At 37.0% G+C, this 11,646-nt stretch overlaps 1 protein-coding gene and 1 long non-coding RNA gene across 4 annotated transcripts in view; both read left to right on the top strand.

Annotated features, from left to right (window-relative positions):
* raraa (retinoic acid receptor, alpha a) overlaps positions 1 to 11,646 on the top strand; it is a 296,464-nt gene that overhangs the window by 170,556 nt on the left and 114,262 nt on the right. The gene's annotated exons all lie outside the window — the stretch shown is intronic.
* LOC118600216 overlaps positions 10,357 to 11,646 on the top strand; it is a 2,208-nt gene continuing 918 nt past the window's right edge. The window contains exon 1 of the long non-coding RNA XR_004949803.1: positions 10,357 to 11,642. This is a non-coding gene — a long non-coding RNA (uncharacterized LOC118600216). The remainder of the gene's footprint in view (positions 11,643 to 11,646) is intronic.

Genomic DNA, 11,646 nt, shown 5'->3' with positions numbered 1-11,646 from the left:
CGATGAACTCATTTTCCTATAGAGAAAAAGTTCTATCGCGGTGAACTCATTTTCCTATCAAGAAAATGTTCTATCGTGATGAACTTATTTTCCTATAGAGAAAAAGTTCTATTGCGATGAACTCATTTCCCTATGGAGAAAAAAATCTATCGCGATGAACTAATTTTCCTATCGAGAAAAAGTTCTGTCGTGGTGAACTCATTTTCCTATCAAGAAAATGTTCCATCGCGATGAACTTATTTTCCTATAGAGAAAAAGTTTTATCGTGATGAACTCATTTTCCTATAGAGAAAAAGTTCTATCGCGATGAACTCATTTTCCTATAGAGAAAAAGTTCTATCGCAATTAACTCACTCTCCTATTGAGAAAAAGTTCTATCGTGATAAACTCACTTTCCTATCAAAAGAAGTTCTATTATGATAAAAAAAAAAATTTATCAAGAAAAGTATACGCGAAAACTATCGCGATGAACTCATTTTCCGATTGAGAATAAGTTCTGTTGCGATGAACTTGTGGACTTGTTGGCCTTGGACAGGTTTTTCTAATTTTTTGCTTGTAACCAAAGTTTTGACTAATGCTATACACGCACCAGGCATGTGATGAACTCTCAAGAACCTGGTGTTCACACTGGATTGCTGCTACTTGGTGTGAAAGGTTGAAATGGTGAAAATTTTGCTCCAGGGTTTTTCTTTCACAACTTTATTCCGATATATGAAAGACTCGGTGTCATATAGCTCCAGCTAGGCACAAACCGCGATTATTAATTTCTCCTTCATGATCAATTTTAAAACAGTGGCACTTTTGTGAATCAAAAAGAACGCTATTCATATGTCTACACCAAATCCGATTCTCTGATTGCTCAACTGGTTAAACTCTAGACGCATGTTCAATTGCAGCGCATTTTATATGTTGACTCCGATTTAAAACTTAAATAGCGATGCATGTTTGCTTGAATGAGGGCAGTGTGAATGTAGCATAAGTCATTAGTTAGTGTTTCTGCACTGTTAGAAACAGTTCAGACGCAGACAAAGAATCGAGGACAAGAATTTTCAAAACAAGAGGCACAGTGAACCTCGAGGTGTTGTCTATCCCTGACGCTGGCAATTAATCAGATGAAAAGATAAAACGACAGCAATCCAAATTCAGTCAACATGGGCCAGATGTGCCCCTAAAGCATCTAAATCTGGACCTCTAAATAAAGGATATTGTTTATTCTTTTGAAGAATGAAGGTGGATCTCCGGTTGACGTCACATACAATTTGTACAAGTTTTATTTGAAAAGCCAGATGAAGTCAACTAAACTTGTGTTCCTGCTAGGAAGCACATTTTTAGTAGTATTTTACTTTGTCACAGTCTATATTATTTTACCTTTAGTGCTTTTCCTCCACACAGAAAAGAGAAAAACTCAAAAGAAAGACCAAGAGGGTTGGGCCAATATCTTTTGTCCGGCCAATACGACAACCGATATTTTCCCTGCAACTGTTGCCGATATTTGCTGATACCGATATATAAGTGTCTGCAATAAAGTTTAGATTTGCTTTATTTATAAGAAATGCACAACTTTTCTTTTACTGTATGATCACATTATTCTTTACCTTTTTAACATACAGTAAAGGATCTCATTGGATCATTTTAAAACTTTGAAAACATACCAGAACTTGGGCTGACACAAACGATTATTTCAATAGTCGACTAATCACTGATTATGTTTTCCAATTAGTCGACTAATTGGGCCATACACTAGCTGGATGGAAAGCACACATCTTAACCATCATTAGCTTTAAACTAACTACAAATTAGACACATAGCACTATCTGCAATAATGCTAGTGTGAATGCTGTAAGCGTAATTTGGCCGCTGAGGATGCTAGTGCTGATCGCTGAAGATGCTGAAGTTCATAGCTAAAATCATTGAAGCTGATAGTTGAGAACGCTAAAGCTGATAGGTGAAAACTCTGAAGCTGATAGCTGAAAACGCTGTAGCTGATAGCTGAAAACGCTGAAGCTGATAGCTGAAAACGCTGAAGCTGACAGCCAGCTAAGATATTATTTAAATGCGATATTAGCCGAAAAAAAAAAAATAAAAGCCTAGGTTAGCCAAAATAGCTTGCATGCATCTGAAATAACATCCTAGACATCCAAAACATCCTAAAAAAATGAAAAAATATTAAATTAACCAAAATAGCTAGCACGTAGCTGAGATATTAGCTAAACTCTGAATTAGCCTAAAAAGCAAAAAAGAAATCCTAAATTAGCCATAATAGCTAGCATATACCTGAAATAGTAGCTAATCTCAAAATTAGCCTAAAAAACAGAAAAAATCCTAAATTAGCCAAAATAGCTAGCATGTAGCTGAAGTATTGGCTTAACTCCAAATTAGCCTATAAACACCTTAATAGATTAGTAACAACTAATCGACTGTTCATTTAGTGGTCGACTATTTTAATAGTCGATTAGAAGGCGATTAGTCAACTACTCGGGGCAGCCCTAATCTGAAAACATTCAGACAATATACTGACTATTAGACGTAACTGTAAACCATGAGCTTTCCATTGTCAGGGATCAACATGTATCCCTATCAAATATAAAATATACATGAAAACAGTCGGAACATTTACCGACTATGACAAAAGCTACCCAGTGCCAAGAATCTACTAGGAGTAAGTATCCATGTCAAAGTGTGTCTGAAAGCAGTCAGAACGATATCAGTGGATTTTTTTTAGTATCGATCCAATACAGATGAACTCAAATTATGCAAATATTGTCCGATACTGGCACCGATCCCTAGAATGGACGGATCTGACACATTTCCATATCAGCCCCTTGAATGAGTCATTGCTGTTCACACTAGTCTTATATTTCACCATTTCTGATCGGACAGACGGCTTTACAGTGTTTCTGCGCTTCTGTCATCAGAGTCGCTAATTTCGTGGTTGAAAATGAGCTTCTGTCATTTTTATGGAGAGCCCGTTTGGCTTCTGCTTGTTGGGACGGCAGGCGGTTCGTGCTTTTTATTGTGAGGTGTTGAGATGCCAAAAGACCTGAAGAAGGATTCGTGTTAGAAAAAGCCAGAAAAGGGGAAACAGTTGCCAGAAAAACTAAGAAGTATGACTAAGAAGTGTTGTAAGTACAGATGTGAAAGAAGCAGAGCCGGACTGCGTTCCTGACTTGTTTCCTCCCTCCACCCTTCTTGGAGACTCCTCAATGCTTCTTGCTCGTCTACCTCTCACTATTTCTTATTCCCCTTTCTTCCAACCCCATGCTTTCACCACCGTGGGACTTGACAGAGTTATTATTACCCTTCCACCTATTTATTTGCTACCTATTAATTTCCATCGACTTGGAGGGGACCGTAGGCCAAATCCCTGCCCACAATTCTCCATCCTCGCCTCAGGATTTATCCCCAATAGGTTTGGCAAAGGTGGTTCACTCCCCCAGGCCCCTAGCTCTTACGTTTTCTCCCAATCTTTTCTCCTTTCTTTTACTATTACTTGCTCTTTCATTCCGTCTTTCTTTACAATTCTTTTCATGGCTGTTTTTGCTGCCCATAATCCTAAGGATACCTCCGTCTTTGTAGGCCCACACACTTACAGTGGGAATCGCGCACACAATCTTATCAGGGATCCAAGGACACTCCGACGCATTCGCATACTTGCACAAACGCATACGGGCAGGCGAACGCCCCTTCTCTGCAGAAACGGTTATATTTTTGAGCTGCTAGTGCTTTAATAGCCATAAAAACCAGCAAGCTGTCGCCAGCAGCCGCCCAGCTCGCAGTTGGGTAAACACTGGCATAATCTAAATCTCTCTGATGCACCAGCGCAATTCTCCTTTATTCCTGGGCTCTTCAAAGGCCCCTCAAGGAAGTCAAGACAAGGGTAAAGCGATAACTCCCGTTCTTTTATCTTTTTTTTCTTCCACCTAACCTGCGATTGCACTTACCCTCTCCTCTCTATTCCTCAGACCTATATTCACATGCATACATCTCTATCTTCACATGCCCTTTCCGCAGCATCCATTGCGTAAGGCCATAATTCATGCCGCTGCATACATTCAAATGTCAATAGCTCTCTCCCAGCCATCACTCCTTTATTGTCCTTTGATACGAAGCGGGAATGACGACATCTGTAAGATATAGGGCAGTTACCTAATGGAGGAGACGAGGAAGGAGGAAAGGGAGAGTGCCTACTTAGGGAGGTTGGAGATGTGCGGTTCTGTCCCGCACGGTGATTGAATTATCAAGCAGAGCTTTGCTTGTTGTCCAAGGGGGGGTTTCATAGGGGAAAGCCCTTTTCTCAGCAGCTAATGCGCTTTTTCAGTCTGGCACAATGGGTAGCTGTGTTGCGCAAAGGAGCTAAGAGAGCTCTGTTGGGCCGGAGCTTATGGGGCCACCAGGTCTCTCTTGGCACCTCTCTAAGGGGCCTCTGGCCATACTTAACCTCAAGCCTGTCCACCAGCATTAGCACATAACGTCCTCAGAGTGGAAAGACAATGCCCTTGTGACAACATTAGCACATTATAGGGTGAGTGTACCATAGGCTGGCTAATGCGACGTGAATTGTGTTGTGTTTAATTAATCATTAGCATTCCAGAGGTTTGCGGACAGCTCGTGTTTAATGTTTGTGTGACCTCTGCGTCCCCCTGTGTGCGTTTGTGAAAAATGGGGTTTTATTGTTGTACCTTCTTGCGTTTCTTTGTGGTCTGGTTACTTTTTTACTTGAGGCTAATCATTAGATCTCTGTTAGGAGTCCTGCTGTCTCTTCTCTGATGTTCACCATCAACCTGAGCTGCAAATAGTCCCTAAGGTCTCCGCTTTTCATTTGACGGGTTTAGGGGTCCATTAATCAAACCGAATAGATCTTTACTTAAAAAAAGGTAAAATCCATTGATCAAATTCATGAATTGGTTTTCTGTTTAACTCTTTAACACCAGAAAAGTCACCAGATATACCTAAATAACACACTCTTTTTACTGTAACTCATTCGACCAATTACGTGATGTAGTCAATCGGCTGATCTGGTGCAAAGAGAGGAGTGGCTTTTCATGTCAGCTTTGCACCAATATAGGTACACAGTTTTGAGATGCAACATTTTTTGTCACCAGTGACCCTTCCCCCCATATTGCATACCATCTATACATAGTTTACCAAGGCGCACGGACCTCTGCTTCACCTCGGTCAACTTTAAACTCTGTCTGACTGGAATATAATTTCGTATGTCAGTGAAAACTGTGCATATGACAATAAATTAATCTTGAACCTTGAATATTGAACACATTTTTACAGAAAATGTTGTTTAAGCTTTTCTCCGCTTCAAATTCCAATGGAATTACATTGGTTGCATAGACGGTTGAAGAGCTACGGTAGTCCAGAAGTGTCAAACTCAATCGCACAGAGGGCCAAAATCCAAAACACACCTTAGGTCGCGGGCCGAACAGGATGAACATTTATTGAACACTCTAAAACTCAATTTTTAAAATTTAAAAAACATAACTTTTAAACATAAATGTGAATAAAAACAGGCATGAATATTAATCCAGAATAAATTAACTTTAACCTTAAATAACTTTCAATATTTTACGATCCTTAAAAATATATTTTGTCAAAATTATACAAGTTAGAAATAAGTGCAAGATGACATTGGGCCATTAGTGACAATAAAATAAAATTGTCTGGAGGGCCGGATCCGGCCCCCGGGCCTTGACTTTGACACATGACACTGAAGCTATAGCTCTGGTCTTAAAGGGACAAAAGAGTTTCTTGTCTTTTTTTTTTAAGACTTATACAGCTATTGAATTCATTTCTAATAGAAAACTCATTTTTTTGTTGATGACAGTTTGATGTATGTACGCTTTAAATCTGTGGAAACATGACAGTGGTTTAAACAATCATGAAAGATGGAAATTTACCCAAAAAATCAATGTTCAATAGAATCATGTTGCATAGATTTTTGCGTCTTGAAGCCACAAGATATTTCCTGTGTAAAACAGCGAATGCAAGTGCTCACTCACTCCAGTTCTCGTATACAGTCAAGACCTGGTGCATAGAGAATTTCCCTTCTTTAATTGAACCTACAATTTGAAATGTGCACAAGAGTTTTAGTTTAAATCTAAATGAGTTTTTATAATTTACAAGAAATGTATTTATTACTTGGATTTTTTCTATAAATTCCATTAAGTTACTTAATGAAATGATCCAACAAGAATATTAAAAATTAAAAATATATACTAATAAAGAAAGGTATAATCGATTTTTCTGCTTTCTGAAGAGTCTCAAGCATTAGATAAAACAGTTTAAGGGGTTATTTTTAAGTATGCATTTTTTATCTTCATTGGCTTTTTCATTTCTTGTTCTGCTGCCCAAATTTTAATTCATGTGTACCTTGTTTGTGTTGTTGAGTTGCTTGGCTCTAATCTAGTCTAAATCTTTCTACTCTGCACACACAAACCCATTTTCAGATTGGTAATTTGGTGAGCCTAACTGTGAGTTGTGTTGATACAAGCACACACTCGTGTTTGTATATTCCTTATTCACAATCTGGTGTCGTCACACTTTAGAGACACAAAAAATCGAAGAGAAAAGCAACAAAAATCTCTGTCTTACTGGCCAAACTCTTTAAAAAAAAAAGTCATTTTCTTAAGTTTTTTTATTTGAGATGTTGTGCTGATTCTGCCTTTAATCTCCTGTATTCCTGAAGAAATATATCAAGCTTAAGTTTGCTTTTTCCAATCTCACTAGCAGATGTTCGCTGACCCTGGATTTGGATCTGTAATAGATATTCAGTACTTTAATTATTATTGGCGCGGCGCAGAAAGAAACATAAACACAAGCCTCAGATGGGACAGAAATCACTGAGTACCACATGCAATATTAAAATCAACAAACCTCCCTTACATAAATAATTCCACCTGCATAATGTGTGCGACGTGCATGTGTCACATGACACACAGACTCGAGGTGTGCAGAGCAGGTTCACACACTTTTAATCCTCTAGAATTACAGTCTTTTAGTGAAAAACGATCAGGGGATGAGGACTTTTATTCCTTTCATGATAGTCAAGAAAAACAAAAAGGTTCATCATTATGGATCTGCATCTGGAGGGCTTATTTTAATTGGCTCAGAGAGTATTATCTGACATATTTTATTATTCTGTTAACCATGGTAGTCATTTTTGATGTGTGTGGGCTTTTATTTTGATAAACCAAACTTTTATTTGGGTTAATTTTGACATTTATCTGTGTTTTTGTAACATAAATAGGTCATAATCAGGTGTTTTGACTTTGTAATCCTATTGTCTCTGTTTTGTTGCACTCTTTTCATTTGTTTGTGTCTTTTTTATCAATCAGTCCTCCGTTCTTTCTATCATTTGATCAATTTTTTCAAGCATTCCCAGTGAACTTTTGGCCATTTTTAGCCAAAATCAGGACACCTGTCTCGTTTTCTAGGACATAGTCTCTGCAGAGTGGCAGTAGTTCGTTAGAAATTTGCCTCTAAATTGTGGGCGGGACTTGGTTTTTCCCTCTCCCATTAGTGAGAGTGATGTGTTTACACGCTCTCCCCTCTAGCTTACAGCCTCTCACACCCCCAACTTAACATTAAAAAAATGGGGAGCAATATTGGAATACAGTTTTAAGCCCCCTGCTAGTTTAGAAGTGGATGTATCGGAATGGGGCGGAGCAAGGAGCTTGTGCCCGCCCATTGTAGTTTCAACATCACAAATACGATCTTTTTCTAACTGCATTTTTTTCTGATTCCCAACAATTTGAATGAAGAAATCCACCAAAAAACACATTTTTATTGGAGTGGGTCCTTAAGAATGTAAGTTAACAAAATTAAAAAAAAAAACCTTTGTTGCCATGGAAATCCAAAAATGTACTTTTGCAGATTCATCTAAAATGAACATAAACCTGTTCGTCACCCCAAGGCGACCAAAAAATAAAATGGTTGCTAAGGAGATAATGATTTTTAAAGAAGTGTTTTTCATTAATTTGTCACACGCAGTTGGTACATTTTCCCATAAACTTCCATTTGTTTAGCTTCCTATTTAAAAACTAGAAATGGGAATCTTGAGGCACCTCACGATTCAATTTGATTTCGAAATATGAACTACTTTCTAGTTTTTACAGGTCTAAATGACATACTTTCAAAGTAAAAAACATCCTATACCACATAAAATCATCTCAATGCAAGGAATGTAGTCGTTGGTAGTGAAATATCAGTAGTGAGGAAAAAAAAAATCTTTTTTTATGGTGCATCTCAACCAAAAATTCATGAATCTAAATAAAAATTAAATAAACCAGAGCTAATCATTGACCCCTATCATGTTTCTCATAATTAATATCCTTGATTTTTTATTCAAAGATAGAAAGTGCACCTTAAATTCTGGTGTGTGTACTTACATCCGATTGATTTTCTGTGGTAAACAGCACTTAAAATATATGATTCAGTTTTGGTAAACTATGAAGCCAACCTGCTTGATGGATTGTTGGAGGATTATGGGTATTGTAGTCAGGATCCTGGTGGAGTGATACATGTTTGAGAAGGAGTTTAATTTATTTTTTTGCTTAGTAAATCTATAAAATAAGCTTAAAATGTATTACTTTTTCCAATATTGCATTTTTCTTTAACCAGAGAGCCTCAATGGAGGATTAAAGAGCTGCAGGTGCACTTGACCATATGACTTACTTTTCTCCACTAAAGTGCATTTTTAAGTGAAAACCAGATCGGTAAACTTGTTTAACGTTTATTGAGAACCTATAAATCCTGACATGAAAATGATTTCATTTGCTAATTAAAAATCTTTCACAGCATCAAAAGGAAAAAAATGTCCCTGAACTCAACAACCTTCAATAAGATAATTTTATCATTAGACCAGCTTTAATAAAATGCTCTTTACCTCACATCAAACTGACTAAATAGTGTCTAGCTAGCTGCTCATTGGGATTTTGCACATTTGTTGTGTTCCCTACATATTTAATAACTTTAATGCAACTGATCTTTGACACGATGAAAGCCAAAATGCTTCCAAACGGTCAATTTTTTGATTATCAATGATTTAAATGGATTCAGAATCGTCTATGGAACATAATCGATACATTTAAAAGTGTTTTTTCTGACACTACTTGATCCGTTGACCCCTATCGTTCTTAACCTGATGTCGTTTTAGCCCTCCCCTCCATGCACTTGAAGCTGCAGCCGTGTTTCACCTGTATTTTTTATGGCTGTCACCACCATAACCCAATTATTCTGAGCTGTTTAACAAAAAATGAAGCGGTGGTGATAAAACATGCGCGGGGTCACCAGCGAACCTGCACTCCATGGCGTCTTCACACTCAAACAGTTCACGGTTGTGACAGGAGTCCAATTCCCTCCAGTTAGCAAGAACCTCCAGCACATTTGCATTAAATAATCAGAAACAGTTTGGAAAGTTTGTAGGATTTTACTTTTAAGTTGAACGGGAAACTTTTTTTTACTTTAGGATTCGAGGATTTATATTGTCAAACCAGTGAAGAAATTGGAACAAAATAATTCTTGACACAATTTTTATCTTCTATCTAAGTTGTTAGCACAAACATGGTGTAATTCCAGAGTTTGATCATTTATTAGCGTAATTGTTTGGGAACAAACATGACATTTGGCGCTCACTCGACTCGCCTTGCATCCGGCTACAGCCCAGCAGATGTTGCCACAACAGCCGTCATGCTTCAGCTTAAATGTCACATTATGTCACATTAATGAAATGAGCAGCTTAAGTCTGAATTGTTTCTTGCTTCTGCCATTTTGTTAGAAAAGAAATAAAAAAATAAAAGCATGAAAATGATGAGAGAACTCCATATTATTTGATTTATTGCTCTGTCACAGTAGAAACAGAGAATATATGTGAAACTAGAAGACTGTATTATATTAAAAGGACATGGATCACGACTGTATATTATTTAAACAAAACACTAAATACTTAGTGTAGATAGATTTGTACTGCAAAAGTCCAGAATTGGGTCATGATAAAACAGACGGTAAAAACTGTATTTGTGCTCCAAATCCAGTAACAATCCAGCAAGAGTTTCCTTGGAAACGTTTGAAATGACAAATAGGCTTTAAAGATCCACTCCAATGAAAATTGTGGTTATGATTTTTCTGATGAAGGAGGACATAAAGAGAAGTAGCTTGAGATTTTATTTCTGAGTACCGTATTGTCCGCGCAGTTAAGCTAACTTAAAGCCGTTATTTTATTTTATTTTTTTTTTTCAAAAAACGACAGTAAGCCTTATAACCCAAACCAGCTTACATTTCGATTATTTTAGTTGTGCTTTCTGATTTAGAAGCAATTTTAACATCGAAAATTTCAAAATTTCAGTCATTTTTTTTACAAGTTGTAAACAAAGTGTTTTTGTGAATATGCTAACGTAGCTAGCGTGTAGCGGTGTCGGACTATGGCTATGTACAAATTCATTCCCTTCTCTGTTACTATGAAACATTAGCAAATATGATAAATATGTTTTTTTTTTTTTCATAAAATTGTTAAAACGCAATGCATTGTGGTCTAAAATCGCCAATCTAGTTAACATTGATGTACACCGTTTTATTGCACAGAATTCTGGGAAAATTATGTGGCACTAGATTTTGAAATTGTAGATACGGACAGCACTACAAAATGGTGAACACACTAAATAGTACACTATGTCGTGAGTAGTAAAGGAATTTGGACAGTGTTTTATTTACGCATTACTAACACGGTTAGCATGATTACGGTAACGTTTGGTTTAGCGGTATCGGTCCGCTTTTGTACATGTTGCAAATAAAGGTGGTAGTTACTGGTTCTGGAATTATGCTAACGTGGCTAACATGTAGCAGTGTATGACTGTGTGTGTGTTTTTTTTTTAACATCTTATTAACAAGGTTGAGAGTTAGCTTTGTTACTGTAACATTTGTTTCTGGTATTATGCTAACGCAGCTATTTTGTAGTGATTTTTTTTTAAGTGTCACTAGCAAAGTTGGGAGTTAGCTTAGTCACTGTAATGTTTGTTTTAGCGTTATTGGTCTGTTTGTGTTGCATACAAGGATGGTAGTTACTGGTTCTTGAAATATGCTAGTGTGGCTAACGTATAGCAATATCAGACTGTGTTTTTTTTTTCTTTACATCTTAACAACAAGGTTAGGAGTTAGCATAGTCACTGTAACGTTTGTTTTTTACGCATTGCAAACAAGATTGGGAGTTGTACGCATTGGTATCATGCTAACGCAGCTAATATGTAGCAATGTTGAAATATGTTTTTTTTAAGTGTCACTAGCAAAGTTGGAAGTTAGCTTAGTCAAAGTATTTTTTTAGCTGTAGCAGTCTGTTTTTGACGTGTCGCAAACAATGTTGGGAGTTACTGGTTCTTGACTTATGCTAATTCAGCTAACATGTAGCAGTATCTGACTGTGTGTTTTTTTTTAAATCTTACAGGGTTGGAAGTTAGCATAGTCACTGTAACATTTATTTTAGTGTTATCAGTTTTTTATGTTTTGCAAACAATATTGGGAGTCACAGGTACTTGTATTATGCTAACGCAGCTAATGTGTAGCAACAAAGTTGGAAGTTAGCATAATAGTCACAGGAATATTTGTTTTAGCCGTAGAAGTCTGTTTTTTGTGTCGCTAACAAGGTTG

Source organism: Oryzias melastigma, linkage group LG19 (genome assembly GCF_002922805.2).
Source record: "Oryzias melastigma strain HK-1 linkage group LG19, ASM292280v2, whole genome shotgun sequence".
NCBI classification, from domain to species: domain Eukaryota; kingdom Metazoa; phylum Chordata; class Actinopteri; order Beloniformes; family Adrianichthyidae; genus Oryzias; species Oryzias melastigma.
This window is presented reverse-complemented; position numbering and strand designations above follow the sequence as displayed.